Raw genomic sequence first — 22,756 nt, 5'->3', positions numbered from 1 at the left:
TATATATATATATATATTATAATATTTACAACAAAAACAACTACTGCCATACTACTACTACAGCACAAACGACGGCAGCGTGTGTTAAACGTGTGAAAAATTTAAATAACACGTTCGGTGCGCGTCTGCAATATAATATGTATTAACGCATAATATATGTTTAAGCAGTACCTATATAATATAACGGTTCATAATCAGCTAATAAAATACACGCGCGTTGTTCCCGGTAATTATTGACCATTACCATAATATACCTAGGTACCTATAACAACACATAACATCATTAACTCGTAAAATTATCTCGTGTATATAAAATATTGTTCATCTGTTTTATGGGTTATACAGCAGCTAGCTAGCAGAACAACGAGGTGGTCGTATTAAGAACATTGTTGCGACACTGGTGCACCATATTATAATGGTCGGTTATAACAACAACAACAATAATATCATAGAAATCTGCGTGTCTCGCGCCGATTAATCGTCAGCTACCTATACGATAGAGGTAGGGAAAATGTGTCCAATGCGGCCACCCTAAGGTTCAACACATGCAGTGTCACATTTTAGGATTTAATTTTTTTTATGAAACTTTCAAGATTGTCTAGTTGATATTTTCAGGAATCATAATTTCCAATCAGAAACAATTTTAAACAAATAAATAAATAGTTATTGTCATTTTTTTTTAAAAGTACAAAATTATTCACTTTGCCCACCTAGGTGTTCAAAGTGGTCAGCCCATGTCCACTTTGAGTTTTGACTGCCGGTTTAAAATTTCTATTATTATTCATTATTTTATAATATTTTCATAAATGTATGTAACATGTATATAATATAACTTATATTGTATTCTCACAACAACTTTTCTTTGATAAATAAGTAACTTCATTTCAAGCTTTGTGTTTCTTATTAATTTTTTTATAATTAATTAATACATTAGTCAAACTTGGTATTTTTTTGGTGAGTAACAAAGCTGTTTTATAAAATAAACATATTATTAACCTTATTAAGCTTTTGAAAACAAATAAACAAATAAACGAATAATATTTGATACATAAATCATAGTAGTGACCACTTTGCCCTTTTAATAATGTTTAATTTACTATTTAAAAAATAATAATCATATTAACTAATTAAACTTAAGCTAATTCTATGACATATAAAAACTTATGTAGATTTAAAAAAAAAATAATTCGGGTATATTAATTATTATGATCATAAAATATAATTATTTATTCAGAGCACATATTTTAGATCAACAGCATCGAAAAATGAAATTTTTTTTAAACGAAAAAGATAAATGTTTCTGTCAATAGTGGTTTATCAGTCGATAAATATGATAACAATGAACCAACCCACGTGATGAAACCAGCTGTTTATTTATTAATCACAGAATAATAAGACATGACCACTTTACCCGCTATGGCCACTTTGTACACGTTTCCCCTAAGTATACATATTATACGATGGTCGACTTGAACTTGAAATCGCTCGTGATGGTTACCCACAATAATATTAAATCCAGCAGTGTAATATAGCGGTAGGTATGTATATTATAGCGTTATTATGATTACATATTATCGTCGTTGACGGGAACAAACCTACTTTATATAGGTACGTGCCAACATTTATGATTTTGAGGTTTTAATTTCAGAAACAAAAATAAGGTGTTTATTGATAAAATTTCTTACGTGCTATTTGCATTGTATAGAATTATTGAAAAATATTCTCCTATGTGGAGGTACCTAAAATAAATCGTAATAAAACGTCTATGGAATATTTCCATCGCAGAAAAATCCTTCTATGTGTTATCCCAGCTATAAACCGTTTATGAACAAAAGCTCCTATGTGATTTTTTTAAAAAAAATGTTTTCAATGTTTTTTGAACACTAAATTTTTTTTTTACATATTATAGATTAGTTCCCCTCAACGACGTTATATTATGGAAATAATTAGTGTGATCATTAACTCATATAATATTATTTTCAATCGGATTCAAAACAAATATTATTTTCGGATAATATTATGATATTTGTGTTAACTGTTTTCAATTGATTCGTAGGTCTCTACAATAAAGTAATGCTTGCGATGAAAACGGTTTTAGTTCGGACGATTTTAGTTCCTATTGTGGCCGCAGCAGTGTTTTTCCTTTTCTGCGCGCATTAATCAACCATTTTACGTCGTAATTATTATTGTACAACAATAATAATAATAATACGGTAACAAAAATTGAAAAATATTTGTTGGAACGACATTAGTACTGGCCATGTCATATAATATGTTTTAATGCAATTTTTTCCAACCTGTGGGGGTGGCGGAGGCGGCGCATTGTTAGAGAGATGCAAAGAGTGCGAAAGAAGTGTTGTACGAAACAAAATTATTTGTTTTTTACAATGCAATGAAAAATGAATAACGACCGGTTATCGAGTATTGCGCTAAAGATTACGAGCTAATTATTTATGTGCTATTATTTACTATTATTTATATTTTATGATAATCTATTATTATATACAGTTACCTGTTGATTGATTATTCCGTTATGATATATTTACTATTATTTATATTTTTTTCTAAACAACTTTCATCATTAAAGAAGATGTTGGAAACCATTGTTTTAAATTGTTATTGCGATCTAATATAATAGACTGATACACAATTTGTGTATATAGTTTTATATTATTTTGGCTATTTAATTAATTGTGCATTCTTTTTTTTTTATATGTATATAAGCTAAAGGTGAGACGTTACAACCTATACTGTAGTATTATAGCAAACCAAAGTGTATTTATATATCTTAGAATAAATAATACGACGAAGGTTTTCGTGAATACATTTTATAATGTTACGTGTTCGAGTTATTTTTAATATAGTGTTGTACCTGTACATAATATTATAATCAGAGATAGGTATTATGTTTGTCCAATTCTTTTCTCTTGCGTTTCGCTAATCCGACAGAATACTATAGACGGAGGAGGTTTAATGTCTTTCGGTATAATATTCGTTGACCATCATGCACACACCTATATATATATATATATATATATATATATGTAATACTATAATAAAGTATATATTATACATTTATAAAAGTACATATTTTATTTTTTATTCAAGTTGGCGATTTTCGAAAATCTACAATGATTACTTCATACATATATATATATGTGTGTGTGTGTGTGTGAAGCGCCGGTGTGGCGCTGTTGCGTACACATCAGTGATTAGAGTGGGTAAGATAACTTGAGTTTATTTATTTTATTTTTTTTGTTTTGTCTTGTCGTCCAACAATATTAATTACGCACGTGTAGGTACTACGACGATCGCGTAACGTAAAAAACAGTTTAATAATAATAATATTATTATTATTATTATTTTATTATTAATATCGTCATCGTCTTCATCGCCGGAGTACCTACCTATAGAATAGGTATAGCATATACCTATGGCAGCAGCTAGCAAAAACACACGAGGTCGCAACAATAATATACGATCGCTTATATGATGATTGCCTCACACTGCTTTAGGTACATGCTAGCACATTATAAACTTAAAAAAAAACACACACACGCTGTATACGTACTACGTAGGTATATATATGTATAGGTACCCAACACGCGTCGACGGGCTCGTCGGAATGGACTCGGCGGAAACGCTGCTGTTACAGTGGTTGAGTTATTGCAATATTTTACCTTTTGTTGCAACTATAGGATTTATTACTAAATAATAATAATATTGTTAGCAACAAGTTACGCAGTGTTGTGCGCACGCGGTGTTTGAGACACATTTTGTTTTTTTAGTGCAATAATATAGGTTCGATTCACATCCAGTTGTTGTTTCGATAGAAAAACGTCATTTACTGTAAATCACAATTTTTTAAATAAATAATTATTAAAAAATGATTCTAATAATAATATATATGGTGTATTTTTCAAGGCATTAACATTAACAGTTTTATGAAAAGCGATTTGGCGTTGATGTTCACTTCAAACGTTGGGACAATTTTAATAAATTTGTCCTGCAGTTTTATGAAAAGTGTTTTGATGAAATCGTTTTATTCGGTATTCAGATAAAACTATACTAAACTTAAAAACTGGTGGAAGGGCATTTGATTTGTCGCAGTTGATATTATAGGTAAACCTCGACCCTCCAATATCTGCTGACACGGAGCATGGTTCTTTCTCCACATTTTCCTCTAAACATAGAGTGGAAACACAAAGATATAACTGAAAGGGCAACTCAAGTTAATTGGCTTTATCACCCAAAGGAATGAAACTATCAGTGCAGAGGAAAAAACATAACTTGGATCGCTTGAAACAAAAAAAATATTGATTTTGAGGTCAATGACGAATGTACCTATACCTATACCGAAGATGAACGTTGGCGCTAACCTCGTTTACTTCTTTTACTGAATATCGGATCCAAAATTATAATATGATATATATAGGTAGAATCCCGCAACACGTATGGTTCAGAAATTGTTTGTGTCGTGGAAAATCACGACTGTAGGAATATTCTAAGAATTCGGACGACGTGTAGGTACAGAATTAAAAATATTATCAATACCGAAAGATCGCGTTGAAGGTTTAAGGAATTGTCAAAAATTCAGTTGTCCTAGGCAACTTTGTTGTGGTGAACACGTCTTGTTTGATTATAGAACAAGTTTACATGGGTATTACTTACCTATGTATGTTTCGTAAGAGTGTTTTGAAAACTGGATTTTTAAAGTCCAAGGTTGTTGGATTACGTTTGTATTTCATACTTACGACCCGCCACCATGTTTAATGATTGTTTTTGTTTATTTTCTGATAATATTATAATGTAGGTAGGTATAGCTAAAAACCAGAAATTGTAACGGTAAACGTTTGCATCATTCAAAATGTTCTCATTTGCAGTATAATATGTTTCGTTTCTTATACGAAAATTCAACAGAAATATATCTTGATAATAAATTAGTCATCGTTGATACTCGGTATATAACTCCCATTTCTCACGAATATCCGCTCGTGTTTCAGGGATTCCCGTCAGACGACGTTTCCTGGAAAATCCACGAAATAAATACACGATAAAACGTGCGGATTTATAATGAATATGTACCTGTTATATCATTATCACACTATATAATTATTTGATTTACGAAAAGAGTAAAAAATTATTAAATATTTACTTTTTCGTGACGATTTATGTATTGCGGTACCCAACTAGTTTACCATAGTGTTCCAATGTTATAAAGTTGCAAACAAACACGTTAGCCAAGAAGGTGCCTAGAGCGATTTCCGATTTTTTCTTTGGTAAAATCTTAGCGTCGACGCAAACTGGCGATATATGTAAAATATTTTAGGCAGTTGCAATGGTAAAAATCCGACGACATACAAGCCGTCCTATAAATAGATCCAGTGGCGCCGAACCCTATGTTAAGGTCGGGCCTTGGCCCGACATATTTTGAAAATTTAGGATAGGGCCGCTTTATATTGATCATTTTCCCTTTCATGGTATGCCATTTTTGCCGATATTAAGATGTTGGGCCTCTTGAAATATTTTTCGCCCTACTAGATTTTTAGGACTTCGGCGCCACTGAATAGATCTCAAATGAAATCAACACTGCTGTAAGACTACGATCCTTGTGACGATATTGTACGCGTATAACCCAAATAAATGCATATCATAATAATATTTTGTAAATATTCACACTTTATTCCAATAATTTAGAAATATAATACACCTTAACCGAATTGGCAAAATACACTTTGCAATCATTGGCGATCGTCGACACATGCGATACTATATAAAACAAATTATACTAGTTTTTTCAAACAATTATATAACCGGTTTTCACATTTTTAGCACATATTATTCACATATTATTTTTTTAAAGTGTCACATACCAGTTACACACACGTGTACCTAACCTTACACGGAGATATTATATTTAAGATTCGATAATCCGTTAAAGGTTATAAATATGCAACAAATTTTTAAAATGTCTAAATTATAATTGAAAAACTTCATAAATGTTCCAACAGATATTATGATAATATTAATATCGATCGTTGTTGCATTTATGTCATCCCCGAAAATCGAGGCAATATACACTGATAACATTATGAAAACAAAATAATAATACGCATTAATTAATATAAATGTAATACTGCAACAATAATAAATGTAATGTAATACATATATGTGTAATTATAGTGCATAATAATGTCAGAGTGTAAAACGTAAACATACGAATATAGTAATAATAATTAAGCATTATAATTTTCACGCGTTCGATTAAATGGCACACCGCTGTATAGTGCATATTATGCGTTTTAATATTGTATCTACGCGATTTTTGCAATTTTATCTAATAAGCAAAAACATAAGTGACGATATGAAGAGTATTCAAGTCCGAATCACATACTGCACAATAATATTCGTACCGTGGACTATCACAATACAATATGTGTATTGCATATAACGTGCGGTTATTTCACATTATTGTTAGGTATGATGTTATTATTTATGCGTTTGGTAATTTAATTTTTGCCTCAGAGTATCAGCAATATATTTTCCTGGTCTGCTTCCCGAAACAAAATATTTTTTTTGCAAAATGTCGGTCCGTATATTATATTATACGGCCGCGCCCACAATAATAGTACATAAACGATATCATAATATTATAATAATGTTATACACGACTCGACGTGTGGTGTGTACGACGGCAGCAACAGCTCCGTGCTAACCGTTTAATTATCGCCGCACAAGCAATAATAATAACGATATTTTATCGATGATCTAGAGAGACGGTTCCATTAAAAAAAAATACATAATATATACGCACAATAATAATAACAAGTAAGTAACTCTTACATGCGCGTGCGCGCGCGGAATTCACGACGGACTGCAATAATAATTATGATACACAACATATTATATAGGTAATAATAACGATGGTGAAGATAGGTAATCGCGAGTGTACCTACACTGTATATGAACGCAACGACGAGCCGCTGAGGGCTATCGAAACTGGTATTACACACCATACCTTCAAGTGCAGCGCACTAATTGTACCAGAAAAATTATGGAGAAAAATAGAGAGAGAGATGAACTACATGAACACAAATCCGATTGCGTAATGTTATTTAATTATTTAAACGGCGACGTAAATCATAGGCGCCGACTCCGCGGGGGCAAAGGGGGCGATCGCCCCCGTACATTGATTTAACGGTGGCAAAAGTATTATTTCGCCCCCGTGCCCCGTTGTGTACAATAATAATTATTTGGTGAAAATACCAGATTATAACATGAAAATATTCATTAGAACATCGACGATTGTATATTTGTATATTACCTAAATATGATCTATAAATACTATAGATCGCTCGACGCTCACTACTATTTGGTTTTATATTTTGTCTAAAAATACATCTGTCATTTCAATTTTTCCCGAAATATAGAGACGGAACTGATTTTATTACCATTATAGTATATAAACTAAAAATTTTCAATTCAAATAATATTATTTATAAATTATAAACAAATATATTTATAGCATCCTAATGGAGTATTAAAATAGAGTTAAGGGACAATTTGGTAATTACTCCTCCCGGTAAGCAAACTACAGCATACTATAGAATTTTTTTTCACTTAATAGAAGAGTTTGCCCCCGCGCTAATATCTAAAAGTCGGCGCCTCTGACGTAAATAGATAATAATTTAATATTATATTATATAATGTTATAAGGACGAGGAAAACATAATAACATATCCCGTCTATATCATAAAGGAGGATAAACGGATCCGAGACGACGGCGGTAAAAAAAATAAAAAGAGTTTATCGGCGCCACCGCCGTCGATCGTGAACTTCGAGTCTATAATGTTATCATATGTACATGTTCAGACAGGTATTTATTATTCTGCACAATAATATTACAATAACAATAAAGATCTATGCTGGCCAACTACGATTTATCCGACAGATCGGTCGAAGGAGAATATTATAATATTATATAGTTAACGGGACGACAGTAATTCGTCGACCATTCGATCCGCACCCTTGTTTTTTTTTTTGCCAACGATTTGTGATTTTTAATTCTTTTTTTTTTAATTTTAGAATTTTTAAGCTGACTAAAATATTTTCAGATCCCAGAGTTTTTTTTTCATACTCTATAATCTCAAAATCCTATTGTCTTGCAGGCACGTGGTCTTATTGAAAATGTGAATTTTGGACGGATCTCTTTATATAGTGTCATCTACGCAATAAAACGAAACTATACTCGTGGCTTCTGCTAGGCAACGATGAATCGATCTCAGTCAAGACAAGTTGTTTTGTTTTGATCGTACTACCAGTAATCATCCATTCGCCCGTTGCAGTTCGAATGCACCGCGCTTGCGGGTGTATCGACAGTGCATTCCACGATATACTGCCGATGATGTATAGGTATAATAATGTATTATACGCATCCGTAGGCTACTATAACCTATGACAGTATACCTATACCTTCAATCATAACTGTCACGGCCGATCGCGAATAATATTGTTTATTTTTCGTGACGCGTATTAGATATTATTTTTGTCGATTACAAGTAATATCAAGATAATAGATTGGCATTTCAAGGACGAATGTGCAGTTATCCGCGTATATAGCTGGTAATGATATGCGCGTAAAACATTTATTTTTATCCGTGGTATCGAAATTATATAATATGTGTATAATTATTACCACATTATGACGATAGTCGGCCATATATATGAATGGGATTAAAAAATTCTGAACCACTACCATTATGTAGAATGTGATTCGAATCCTTGAAAAGAGGTCAATTTTTATCGACGATTTACAATCCTGCATTATAATGTCAAAAACATCGAAACTCCGTCGGAAATGTGCATAAAGAATTTCAAAATTTTCTCGGTGAAATTTTTTCGTTTTATTTTTATACGTCACTCGATATTATTGGAGTTTATTATTTTTTTTTTTTAGGAAGACGAGTACATCATCGAGGTCGTGTGGTTCGATATATTATGACGTATTATGTACTAAAGCGATATAATGGTTTTGCCAGTACCTACATCAAGTACATCATGTATTCATGTATATATTATTACTTATATGCATAATATATGTTTGAAGTTTGAAAGCGACGCGATTCAAAATAACGACCGCGGGTCTGAGCGGCTGAATTCGTGACGGTTTACGACGGATAAAAACGCGCGTGTCGATCGAAAAAACAAACAGACACGAAAAAAAAACACGAGAAAAAACGCATCGTCGTAAAAAAAAAATACAGAAAAAAACCTAACTGCGATATCACGAGCGTTCGCGCAGGACGAACGTAAACCGAAAAAAAAAATGTTCGGCGCGGGATCTCTCTGCACGACACGCGAATGTGACATCCTCGTTACGCGATTACCTATATATATATACGTTATAATATTGTGGACCCAAAATTAATCCTTTCTAATGAAAAAAAAATAAATAAAAAAATAGAGTACCTATACGCGCGCGACTTTGCGAGGAGTGAGAAAAAAGTGTTCTATAAAACATTTTTGCTGCATCTCGAGTCGGTGCGACGTATTTTTTATTTTTGCCCCTCCGCTTCTTTTCTTTTCGTCGTTCTAATATGTTTTTCCGGCAGATATACCTGCAGTACCAGGTCTATACCACGGCTATATGCCGCCCTGTATGATGGGTTATGTATATATATATATATATATAGAAGGTACCTTTTCATTTCAGTTGGACCGTGCCTACACACGGCTACACGCATTTATCTCCATCCCTCGAGCGTATATGATTCTATGCGCCGCGGTATATCGGAGAGGGACCGTCACTATATATTGCCCAGCGTGATACCCACTCTTTAGTTTTTTGTTTTCTGTTTCTATAAGCATCAGGAGATTACCACAAAAGAATATCAAATGCGATGAGTATGATGTATAGACACAAACACACACATGGGGGGATAAACTTCGTCGTATCGTGTGTGTGTGTGTGTGCGCGTGTGTAATATTTAAGCGCGCAACATCCGTCGCATAGAGCCGAGAATTGACCTAGTCAGGGGATGTAAAAGTCTGACGAGCGTTTGTTTTGTCGGTTAACAAGCGATTCGGAAAGAAAAACACACACACACGTTGCACCGGGGGGGTCGTGACTAGAACACAATTTTTTCTCTCTCTATCTGCCTATCCGCCGTCCGTCTCACGTGCTCTCTCTCTCTCTCTCTCTCTATACTTTTTTGACTGTAAAATTGTATAAACGTTATTATATTAATAGACTTTTCCACAAAATTATGATTTCAGTTTTTGTATACAGTAAAACTTCGGTAAAACGAAGCTTCAGTAAGACGGAAACTCCAATGATACGAACAATTCTTTTGTCCCGATTCAAATTCATAACGGATGTGAGCCCACCATCAAGTCGGAAACTCCGTTAAAACGGAAAAATTGGACGGTCCTTTGGCGAATCCGTCTTAACGAGGTTTTACTGTATTACGAGTAGTCATAAGAATTGTTTATAGATTCCATCTGATTTTAGAATCGATCCTTTTCACCAATATAAAATATAATCCTCATCGTATAATCTATGAAATCAGAACTTGTTTCTGTCATTTTAAAACGAATGTATATATATACATATAAAATGGAGGAATCTGCACTGTTTGATGGACGTCAAAATATCTCACGTTAAAAACATAATAATATATAACGCAATAATATTGTATTGATATGGATGTAACGATAATTATATGATATTATATATTATTATTATGTTCATCTAGCTTTCGGTTTTAGCAGATCATCTCACGTCGCGTTTCAAGTTTACAATAATATTACATACATTGAATTGTCATGAATAATGTTTGCGACAAATCCTACGAAAAAAAAACCACTGTGTTGTTCTGAGGAATGTCGTCGCCGCATATTACCTGTACATTATTGTTTTTATCTGTCAATCAATCATAAAAGACAAAACATCGTAAGCAATTGCCACACGTCTGCACGTAATATACGAAACGAACGGTACTTAGGTGCAAAGGTTTCGATTTTCCGCAAAGAAAATGTATGTCTTCGCAATTCAGTGCAAAATAAGATATAATATACTGTATTGTTATAAATTATAATATTTATTCTGTAATAACGATTGGTCTAACCCGACATGGTATAGCCATAGGTGCAAATAAGGAGGAACTGGTGGGCTAAGCCCCCTAAACTTTGTATAGCCCTACCCCCCTCCCCCCCAAAAAAACTAATATCATAAATACACCACATTATATAATAAGTGTCAATTAAGTGTCCAAAATAAACCTGAGCTTCAGCCCCCCTCCCACCAAAATCTCGGACACTATTTGTGCCTTATATGGATAATATGGTGCTAAGGTCTCAAACTCAAATCAGCAGCAGGTCATATATTTGTGGAATTGAATTGCGATAATATTACCAAGGGCAAGATGGTGCGTTTTTCCACGATTTACTGCAATATTATATCGTCCATTATGTCATACCGTTTAGAAATACCGAACATATTTTCAACGTTTTTAAATGACCTTTAACTTTCGAAATTTAAATGGTTTTTTTTTTTTTTAATAACTTTATAATTTAATGATTTTTACTATCTATACTTATATAACCAAAATTGAGCGAACCTCTGCAAGCGTCCTCTTCTAATGAGGTTCGTTGGTTTTGCAAAACATTTTCGTAGAGCTTTATTTTTATTTTTTGTTATTTTACTTCTTACTAAAAAATTATGATAAAAATAAAAAAAAAATATGTATTTCAATTATTAGTCTAGTTGAAAAAAAAAACAATGGTCGTATGGAATGATCGCGAGGGACGTCGGTCGCCGACCACTGTAGTCGAATTCGCACAGAAACGATGCCAAAGCGATGGGAGAAATTCGGGCGAGACCAATAGAAGACCTGCTGAGATAAAATATTTTAACGATCGCTTGCAGTAGCTGCAGGTATAAGGCATAATAATATGTCCCGTTCTCCGCAGAGATCGGTAGTCCTCGTCGACTCGTTGCAGGTATTTAACTATTTAAGAGCGTTTACATAACACAGGACAACGGCTGAATTATATTTAAATGTTACAAGTACGAATACGTATAATATGGGTAGGTCGTTGTTATTAGGTATGAGAGTACAGGCGGCAAAGATACGATATTATTCTTTTCTCTCGAGCCGCCATCGCACCGAGTTCTTTGTACTTCTATATATATATGCGTGTGGTACATATTGTGCGGGTACGTGCGACATGCGGTTAGGTCAGGTTCGAACCAGAGTCGGTAGCCCGGTTGTGGCGGCGGCGGCACAATCACCCGCGCACTGCAGCAGCAGCAGAGGCTGTGGAGACGGAGAAAAATCGTTATCACCTTAATTATTGTCGCACGGGCATAAATTTACTCGTCGTCTTTCTTTTGTCGGCTTCCGTCCTTTTGATGTCCCGCTTCGTACATTTTTTTTTTTTTTTTAAGAGTTTTCGAGACTAGGTACAAAAAGTTTTTGTACGTACGTTCGTATAATAATAATAATATGTATAACACGTGGTGAAAAGAGTAATAACAATTTATATGATGTCGTGTAATGAGTCGAGTCGGATGTACCGCACAAACAAGGCTACTGTTGTAGGCTATAACGCTGTAGGTAAGTCACGCGAGGGTAGCGATGATGGGAAAATGCCCGGTAAATATATTTTTGGAAACATTTATAGGTTAGGTTGTATTAATTACCCGGTATCTTGGAAATTTATGACTCCAAAAAAAAAAAAAAAACCCCGAGTAAGTAAGTGGATGTCGCTCTCCAGTATACAGTAGGTGACAAGTGGGTTTCTGCTATGGATGGTATTAAATTTGAATTCAATGATGTAATATCATTGTATACGAAAAACGATTCTGAGTGGAGACGGTTTATCAGTCTAGGATATTTTATACTATATTAATTATATTGTAATAATTTCAAAAAAAAAAAAACTTCGTCCGTAATTATTTAATATTATAAAATCGTGAAATCGTTCGTTTTTCTCCTTTAACCGCTTTTATTTCGAGTACCGTTTCGAAAATCGAAAAATGACCTCTCTAAAAAACCAGCTCAAAGAACATTACTTTTCAGAAAAGATGCTACACTTGATACTTTTGAGCAATTCTAGAGTGAGAAAAGTGTTTACAGAATAAAAAAGAAATAAACATCATTGTAAAACCAATACATTCCTCGCTCCGTTCAGAATCTAAAAAGAATAATAATTCAACATTCGTTTATCTAAAAATATAAATTTTATATTTATATTACATATTTTATCTAAAAATAATATGTAAGGTATCCACTCAATATGACTGTATGTGATAATAAATATGGTTAATATTAATGGTGATCCAATGGTCTATATAGTAAATAACCATAATTATAGCATGTCCATATAAAATATTTTAATTAAACATACATTTTAGGTTTGTGAGTTGACAAGAAAATCTTTTTTTTTTTCAAAAATTATAAATTAATAATAATGAAAAACAATCTTTTAAACCAAGAAAAATAAAATCTTCATAAGCTCACTGTTGTTATATATTATAAGAAAACATAATATACATTTTATGGAAAAAAATAATAAAACAGTTTTCTCCTGTGTATTAACGAAATTCAATAACAAATTATTAATAAACAAATTTAAAAAAATAATGTACCCAATCTCGAATGAGTAAATATGATAAAAATAAATTTCTTACCTGTCGGGTACTTGCCCACAGCCTATCACGCGAGGGTGACGAAGTCTTTGTTTCCGTCAAGACAATATCGTGTGCATTGCGCAAATCGATGACAGAATTTATAATGGATGTTTTATTCGATTGCCGAAAACGACGAGCTCACGAAGATTCATTATTGTTGGCAAGCTTTTCCGGGATTGTTATCGAGAAAAATTTACTGTGAATTTCCTATTTTTGACAACTCAAAACCATCAGACAAAAAATCCTTATCAAACCGTCCCCAATGTCAGAGCTTTAAAGCCACACAAACACAAATTAATAAATTTCGAACTCGACTAAGAAACTATAAAACATAATCACTTTCAAGGATAAAAGATTACATATAGGTAATAAATCGTTTGAATTTAAAGTCTAAGCCTATACTTAAAAAGCAAATACAATATTTCCATTGCAAATCATTATAATGCAATTCGCCACTATCGATGTTTAATATTTAATATAATTCATAATGATAAATATAATATCGTTCAAATTTTAGGTTCATATCGATATGCGACGCCAACCTGCACATGCAGACAATATTATGCTCTATGTTAACTAATTATGAATTCGACGGAGCAAAAAAATTTAGTTAATCAACAATATTATTAACCACGGAAGAAAAACAAAAGTATAGAACATAATATACAGCTGCGAGTTTTGGGTTAAGTTGAAAAAGAAAACCGGAAGAAAAAGTCATAATGAAAATAAAAACAAATAATATAATATATATATTATAGGTACAGACTCTGTACTACAGTGTCCCGTGAGGATTTACCCATTGCGATATCTCACGAAATAATTGAGATATCAAAATTCTGGTTTTATAATAAGATTCACAGGGATAAGAACTACAATTATTTTATTTTAAATTTATTTTAATGTTTTTGTCAAAAATTTAAAAAATATATTTTTTTATTCAATTATTTCGAAAAAAAAATTAAAGATAGCCGTTTTTATCTTTCTGAAAATATTGACGTTTCAACATTTTATTTTTATTAATTTCCTGATTTTTAATATTTTTTCTAGTTCGCACGGCGCGACGGGTCACATGTTTGATAATATTACGGTGTTAAATTATTCGCAATTTTTCTCGAAACTAAAAAAGATTATTTACAAATCAGAAATTTAATGAAAATAGAATTTTTAATCTTCAATATTTTCAAAAAAATAAACTCTAAAAATGGCTATCTTAAATATTTTTTTAGAATAATTAAATAAAAAAATATATTTTTAACTTTTTTACCAAAACATTGAAATAAATTAAAATATAAAATAATTGTAGTTCTTATCCCCGTGAGTCTTATTACAAAACCAGAATTTCGATATCACCATAATTTCGGGAGATATCGCAAAGGCTAGTTAATTTCGAACAATATAAAAAGTAATCCGAAATTTGATACCCAATCCCAATAAACATTATTATGATATTGAAAACTTGGACATATTTAACATTAACAGATAAGTGATAACCACCACATTAATAGAGGAACACACTGAGATGTTCTATAGATATTATACATCTTTACGGATTTTCTATTAAAATATCGTATTTTAAATTTCAAAGAAATTCGAAAAATTTCATGATATCGCAGTCGGAATCGAGAATAATAGGTAAAAATACTAAGGTAGGTTTGGGTTAATAATAATAATAATATCAGCTTGCAGGTCTCATAGACCGTTTAAATAATTTACAGTCTTGTTTTTTAAGATACCTATCTCATATGCGTTTGATATTGGACGTTTTGTAATGGAATTCGCCATAAAATTAAATAGGTATGCACAATTAACTCACTCTCCTACAGAATTCAATTTAATGATGTGATACTATTTATTTTTTTAGATTTAAAATTGTTGTATTTGGTTTTAATGGGTCTACAGTAGTCGTATGTTCCGGGTTTTTAGTAGTCTCAAATTTTGTTGAAATGAGTGTAAAATATTGAATTTTGAATACCTATATTATAGGTACCTTCTACTCTTATTGGTCACAGGTAATTATAATAGTTTTCATGGATCGATTAGTCGATTTGACGATTATTGTTGACTTATCGACTGCACTGATAAATAATGTACAAAGACACTCATCGTCATAGTATATCAGATGTCACAACAGGGTAGTTAAATATATACGTCTTAAACAACTCATCTATAACCTCTTTGTTCATTCGTAAGTCACCATTTAAATGGGCGTCAATAAGACATATTTTTTAGGCATATTATGTCAAACGTCGCGGACAATAGTCTTATTGTTTAACGTATATACCTTATAATACTCATCTCATGAGTTTGGGAGTGATTCTCTGTAAAGGAATTTGTCATGAAATTAAATTATGTGCAACTCACTCTCCTCCAGGAGTAAATTTAATGATGTGGGTACCATTTATTTTTTAAATTTAAAATTGTTGTATAACACGCTATCTGTTTTGAATTTTACAGGCTAAAGGTATGTTCTTCGGTTCCCAATTTTTACACCAAGAATCGAGACTGCGTACTTTTTTTTCTGCTCACAGATTATTATTATTATTATTGTTTGGTCTTGATATGGGTCAACAACTATACAAGTCGTATATTATGCTCTGGATTTTTAATACGGCCATGGCGATTTCAAATCTTGTCGAAGTGAGTGTATTGAATCTCGAAAATTAAAACGTCACCTACTCTTGTAATTTATTGGTCTCGAAAAACTATTAGTTTTCGGGGATCGATTGTAATCGAAAAATCGATTACTGCAGTCGATCAATATTGATTATACTGCGACACTCGTCATCGTGATATCATATATTAGACACGTCATCGGATTTCTTAAACAACTCGTTAAACACGATTGCCAATTAAATGTAAAACGGCAGTTGATAAAACACACAATATTATATTATTAATTATCAGGCATATTACATCAAACGTCGTCGCGCATTATATTATTAGAGTATTCAGTATATATAGCTAACCTACGCATTATTTAAAATACGCAGTTTGACTGCGGTATAAACGGCGTGTGGTATACTATATGTACAGATATATATAGGTACCTTTATTTGTTTTCGAACTCGCGAGCAGTATAAATGTAGGTCCGCATAGAAAATTAAGACACATGTATACATGTATAACATAATATATACCTACGCACAATACGAGTGTGCATGATATGTAAATGGCTTTTATTTTTATTTTTTTTCCTAACGTATAACTATTAAAACGGAAGAATGCTATTGTCATATTATATTTAGGCACTTGTAGTATATATAGTATACAACCATCATGTAATGTCGTCATCAAAACTAATGACTCTATTTCACCTCTGAAACTCGTGTGTAGGTACGCGTTTTATACGTTATGCATATACACGCACACACACACACACACACACACATACTTACAACGTATTTAACCAACGTATTCACCATTAAAATTATCTTTTATAACCAGCTTTCAAAATAGCTATTTTGAAATATTCAAAAAAAAAAAAAAATTGAAGCAAATTTAAAAACGTTCGTTTTCAATTGATCTCAAGATATAAAAATTTAAAAATGTATGCTGTAAATAATTATAACTACATTTTAGTTTTGCTTTTAAACACTGATCGTTACAAAAGTTATTGCATCAGTCAGTTGTTGTTACTGTTACACCCTGTATATATGTTAAGTCGTTAAGTGTGTATATAAATAAAATATGTAGGTAAGTATATAACAATAATCTACATTTGAAACGCGAAAATAATATAAACGCTTACATTAAGTATACCCATACGTTTAGTGCAATGTTAATAAAACCAAAATTTACCACCGTCTCAGTTCACTATTAAGTAATAAGTATACAGGGCGTAACAAACAGAGAGATAAAACTGTCTAATGTCTATAGTTAAACGAAAAATTATGAACATTTTATGAATACACTTAAATAATTTAAGATAAGTGTTATGTCTGGAAATTCCTAAAAAAATTGATTAAGTTTAAAATTAATTTGCATGATATAGGTAAAGAAATGTTGGTATTTATTATTCAATAAAATCGTAAAAAACAATCTACCGCTTGAACCAAACGAACGTTTTTATTTATGGCACCACTTAGATTTAAAATTTGAATGTTTTTAATTTTTATAATCATCAATGTGATTTAATTCGATTGAAATATTTAATTTTCCGTACCTATCAAAAGATAAAAATATAAAATTATTGTTTACACTACCTACTATATTATAATACTGTAGCGTCAATAAATTTTAAATAAATATATAAATACCTAGTTAAAAATATCGATTATAGAACAAAAGATTTTTTTATTTTTTTATTTTTTCATGCAATTCTGTAACAACTTTTACAATAGCCACTGCAGCAGATAATGATATTTGTTTTTTTCTATTATGATATTATATTGTTCACGTTAGTAATAGTAATAATAATAAGCCATTTCCGCTTGAATCACAATGCATATAGCTTAACTACTTGTTGTTCATAAAACTTACGAAAACCTATGCGGTTGTAAAAAGTCATAGGTACTTATGTTGGCTATTCGTTTGTTCTAGTAAACAGACGTTTATTGGCACCGCCGTGTCTATCTTTCCATTTACCTAAACATCGGACACTTTGCAGACGACGTAGAAAACACCAACCCCCTCTCCGTCCACCGAAAGTGCCATTTTGTTTCCAATGTTTAAGCTGTATAATAGTTTAAATACATTTTTTGAGTTTCTTAGTCATTTTTGCATTTTTTCAAGGACATTTTATTAGATATTTCAAGACCCCAGCCCAGCCCTAATTATGTGTCTCTGCAGTTTGGTTGTTGTAGAGAGTACCTCGCCAAAGTGCATTTCGTTTTTTCTTTATTTTGTAAGAATCTTGAAAGATGTTTGTCACAGTTTTATCATAATTATTTTTTTTTTTTATCTAAAGCCTCGGCGTCTATTGCCATTGGCATAGGTACAAGGAGTTTGAGGTTGACAATTTTTAAGAATACAGTATTTACATGTTATACAAACAAGAACAGATCATAATAAACTGTCTATAACATTGGTTCTAATCAAAGAGGTCATCGTGTGACCTATGGTATCTGGTTGGAGAGCTTCCGACATGATGATAATTCGATATTCCAGCTTCTCGTTTAGAAACGCATTCGGATACAATGTGTTTGATTGATATAGGATCGAATGTACACCGCAACTGGCGCACATTGGTAGGTCTTCTCGCTTCATCAAGTATTGGCGTGTTAGCGACGTGTTATTATACGCGTTCGATTTCTCCCGCGCGTCTTCCTCGAGAAGTCCGGTGTGGAGAGGGCCATGCGTGGATGGTATTTTAGATTTCGTTTAGTTTTGAGGTACATACCTCGTTTCCACGCCCTTAACAGTGTATTGTTTGAGATTGTTTTTGATGTGGACGGTGAAGCTATTTTAGTCTAATGGCATCAGCGCGCCGAGGTAATTGCTTGACGAGCTTTGTCGTCAGCTCTTTCGTTTCCCGACATTTGGTTTTGGCTAGGGATCCAAATCAAGGCGATTGCAGAATAGCCGTCGATCCGAGTAACGACGTTGAGTTGACTATGTATTTTCCCGGTGATCTCGTTTGGGTCGGAGATGTTTTCAATATTCTACAACGCACACTTAGTGAGTCGTTTAGGAATTAGGATTATTGATTTGTATATATACGTTTTTTTTTACGTGGGGCCCAAGGCAAAGGAAATCGCCACTGCCTCAGTTGTGGAGCTAAATTTGGATAATAATATAATATCATAAACACGTATATTATATGTGCACGCGTGTATCCAATGTATGCCGAAATGGACGCGAGAGTACACAAAATATTACCTACAACTACTATATATAGGTACCTGTGCATAATACACACCCATCATAAAACAGATATACCACGGTTACCTAGGTACATATTATATGGTGGTAATTCGCCGCGTCGATAATGCGACACGTAAATATCACGGTCAATTATCCCATTCCGGGTCTTAGCCGAGTTTAGTAGTTTAGTTTGACGCACTCATGAATTCTATGCACCCCTTCGTCGGACAAACGTCAAGTGAAAACTCTTTATAACGAAACTCGTTACAACGAAAAACTCTATATTACGTAAATAACATTAAGTTAACTTAAAATGGTTGGTTTGATTTAAAACCTATTAAAATCTCTATTACGAAAACTCTCAATAACGAGAGAAATCACATGGTCCCTTTAAAATTCGTCATAGAGAGGCTTCACCGTATTTGCAGACCTCAGGACTAAGCCCCGCGGAGAATGCCAAAAAAAAAAATAAAAAAAATATCGATATAAATTCGGCGCGACAATTTAAGGGCTTTGATCTCGTGCGCATGTAGTGTCAGCCCTGTCCCAAAGCTCCGTCAGCAAAAACGCGGTCGTCACGAAAATTTTTCCCGTCAAAACTCGTTTCGAACTGAATTTCTTTTAATTTATAATAATAATTAATAATTATACAATTTATTATATTATTATGCTAGATAATATTATATATCTATGTTCTTCTTTTTTTTTTTATCGTCGTCGTCGTTTTTCTCAGAATGCTTCAAAACGATGAGTGTTTATTTTCGTAACGACGACGACGGCGGACGTGTATTTATTTTTTATTTTATTTTTTACTTTTTTTTTTCAACAGTCTATATATTATATATATATACCATATAGACTCTATAGGTTATATTGAATTGATTGACAGACAACAATCGACGACGACGTCGACGAGCAAGGTGACATTCAACCTCGTGTGTGTCCGTGACTGGGTTTCTCATTTGCTCGTTTCAAAAACGTCGGGACCACGTCACACACTCGCATACACACGTACTCACTCGCACAACACGCACACACGCAAGACAAAAGAAAACTATGACATCGCACGCCCTGCACGCGTGGTGTGACTTTGAGCGCAGGCGACATTATTTTATACGGTTCTCGTCGTCCGTGAGATCCGATAGTACACGAAAAATCGTTTTCCGTTTTCATCGGCGGGCCCCACTAACCGTGTCCGGAAGTAATGGTTTTTTTTTTTTTTATTTTTATTATCACAAACTAAATTTACCCTCGGCGACATAGTCAACTGGCACAAACGACAGGAGGATTATTGTTTACACATCGATTGCTTATTTATGTAAAGGTGTTAAGACCATATGGATTAGTCGTGTACGCTACAGATATCTATTAAGTCTTTATAATGATGTTTTGTCTTGAAGTTCTGTTTTTGAAATTAAATCGAAGGTGGCTGCGAGCGAGGGAAAATAATAGCTTGGATATTATAACAATATAAACACACAATATTTTTCTCCTCAAATTATATTATTGTCCTTCGATCTCCGTTCGAAGTCCTATTTCTCCACTTAATAAGGAATATCAACTTACGTGCTCACTGATGCTCTGACAACAGGCAATGTTAACGTCATATCAAACATATACATACGTTCAATTGCTCGAATGCAGTCGACCTCAGAATTTAAAAGTGCATTGCAGCTGCAGAGCTCTAACAATTCTTTTTGCATGACATAAGTATTTTGTGTGTGTTCTTATATTAATGATTGTCGAGTTATCATGATAATGTATTGACGTTTGGTTAAAAATATCTCAATAGAAAAATAATAATAATAAAACACAACACTTCGTTCGAGTTTTTGGCAGACGAATGATTTTCTTGCAAAGTGTGAGACGACGACTAACTCTTACACGCATCAGGCGAGTCATCTGTGTAGAATCCATAAATGTAAACGCTCCGCGGTCGTCATCGCTATTTTCACCTTCACATCTTTTCATCTACATTTCTAATTTCTATGGAGGTATAGGCGAATACAATATATACTGCTGTATGGCACGTTTACGCTTCGTCGTCGTCAGAGTAATAATAATAATATAATAATACCGTCGGAGACACGATGAGGTTTTTACTCTTTTTTTTTTTTGTTCTTTCTTTTTCTTTGTAATTACCCATGGGTATTGTCGCCGAGCACTCGGACGCGTCGTTTTAATACTATTACTCATGTACCTATATTATAATATAGCATATAAATAACAACGACAGAGAGCGGCGTCACGTCTCCTCGGCCTGACGACGACCTGTGAAGTTGTACCTATCTATATCGTTGTCGACGTCGAGTGTGCTGCAGCACACAAACACACAATACACGTGTAGGTAATTATTATTGTCGCGGACAAACTCGGTCCTGTTAAAAAAAATAAAAATAATAGTTTTTCACACGAAAACTCGCCGCCGCTGCCGTTGAACTCTATATAGCTAGTGTCAAGACATGTTCGAAAAGTATCGATTACCCGCGAGCGCAGAACAACAACAACAACGTCGACTCGACGAGTAGGAAATAGGAAACGACGACGGCGAGGATAAGGAGGAGTGCGTACAACACTGGTGCGGCGCCGCGCGGAGGGGGCGGTGTGAGAGGGTAAGTACGTGTGTGCAGCGGGAGCGTGTAGGGGTAGCGAAATATATATATATAAACAGAAGGACGACGGTGAGACGGTGGAAAAGCGGCGGCGGCGGGCTAAAGGACAACGAGAATGATTTTTTCCTCGAGAAAGGAAAAAGGTCCTGGATTACCCGAGTCGGCGGTGGCGGGGGTGGTCGTCGGGCGGAGGGTGTGTTACGTGTATATATACGCCGCCGCCGTGTGGTGCGTGCGTGGCGGGTGAGCGCGTGCAAGACTGTTTTGTATGCAGGACACAACAATTCTCCACGTTTCGGGAGCCGGAGCAAAGGAGGGGCGGTTGCCGGAATTATGGTCGGGCGGCGGCCGTCTCTATATACGCGCGGCCGGCGAACGTAGAGGGTTACGAGAGAGGGGAGTGAGAGAGAGAGATTGAGTGAGCTGACGTTCGGAAGAGTATATAGCTGTTAGTATACGTATATAATATATATATATATATATATATATATATATATACATATATACAGAGAGAGAGAGAGAGAGAGAGAGAGGTAGTATTATATAGTATATAGTAGCTGCAGAAGTATATATGTATATGCCGGTAAAGTATATAGCGAGGCGAAAAAAAGAAATATACTGGCCAAGCTGCAGAGATCAATACTGGTTT

General features: G+C 33.6%; 1 long non-coding RNA gene across 1 annotated transcript in view; it reads left to right on the top strand.

Moving 5' to 3' along the window:
• LOC149054808 (uncharacterized) overlaps positions 1 to 22,756 on the top strand; it is a 45,829-nt gene that overhangs the window by 10,115 nt on the left and 12,958 nt on the right. The window lies entirely within an intron of this gene.

The sequence above is a fragment of the Diuraphis noxia genome, unplaced genomic scaffold, assembly GCF_037042655.1.
Source record: "Diuraphis noxia isolate RWA-SAM2 unplaced genomic scaffold, SU_Dnox_SAM2 contig0005, whole genome shotgun sequence".
Lineage (NCBI taxonomy): Eukaryota > Metazoa > Arthropoda > Insecta > Hemiptera > Aphididae > Diuraphis > Diuraphis noxia.
Note: the sequence above shows the minus strand (reverse complement) of the source record. Positions and strands in the feature narration are given on the sequence as shown.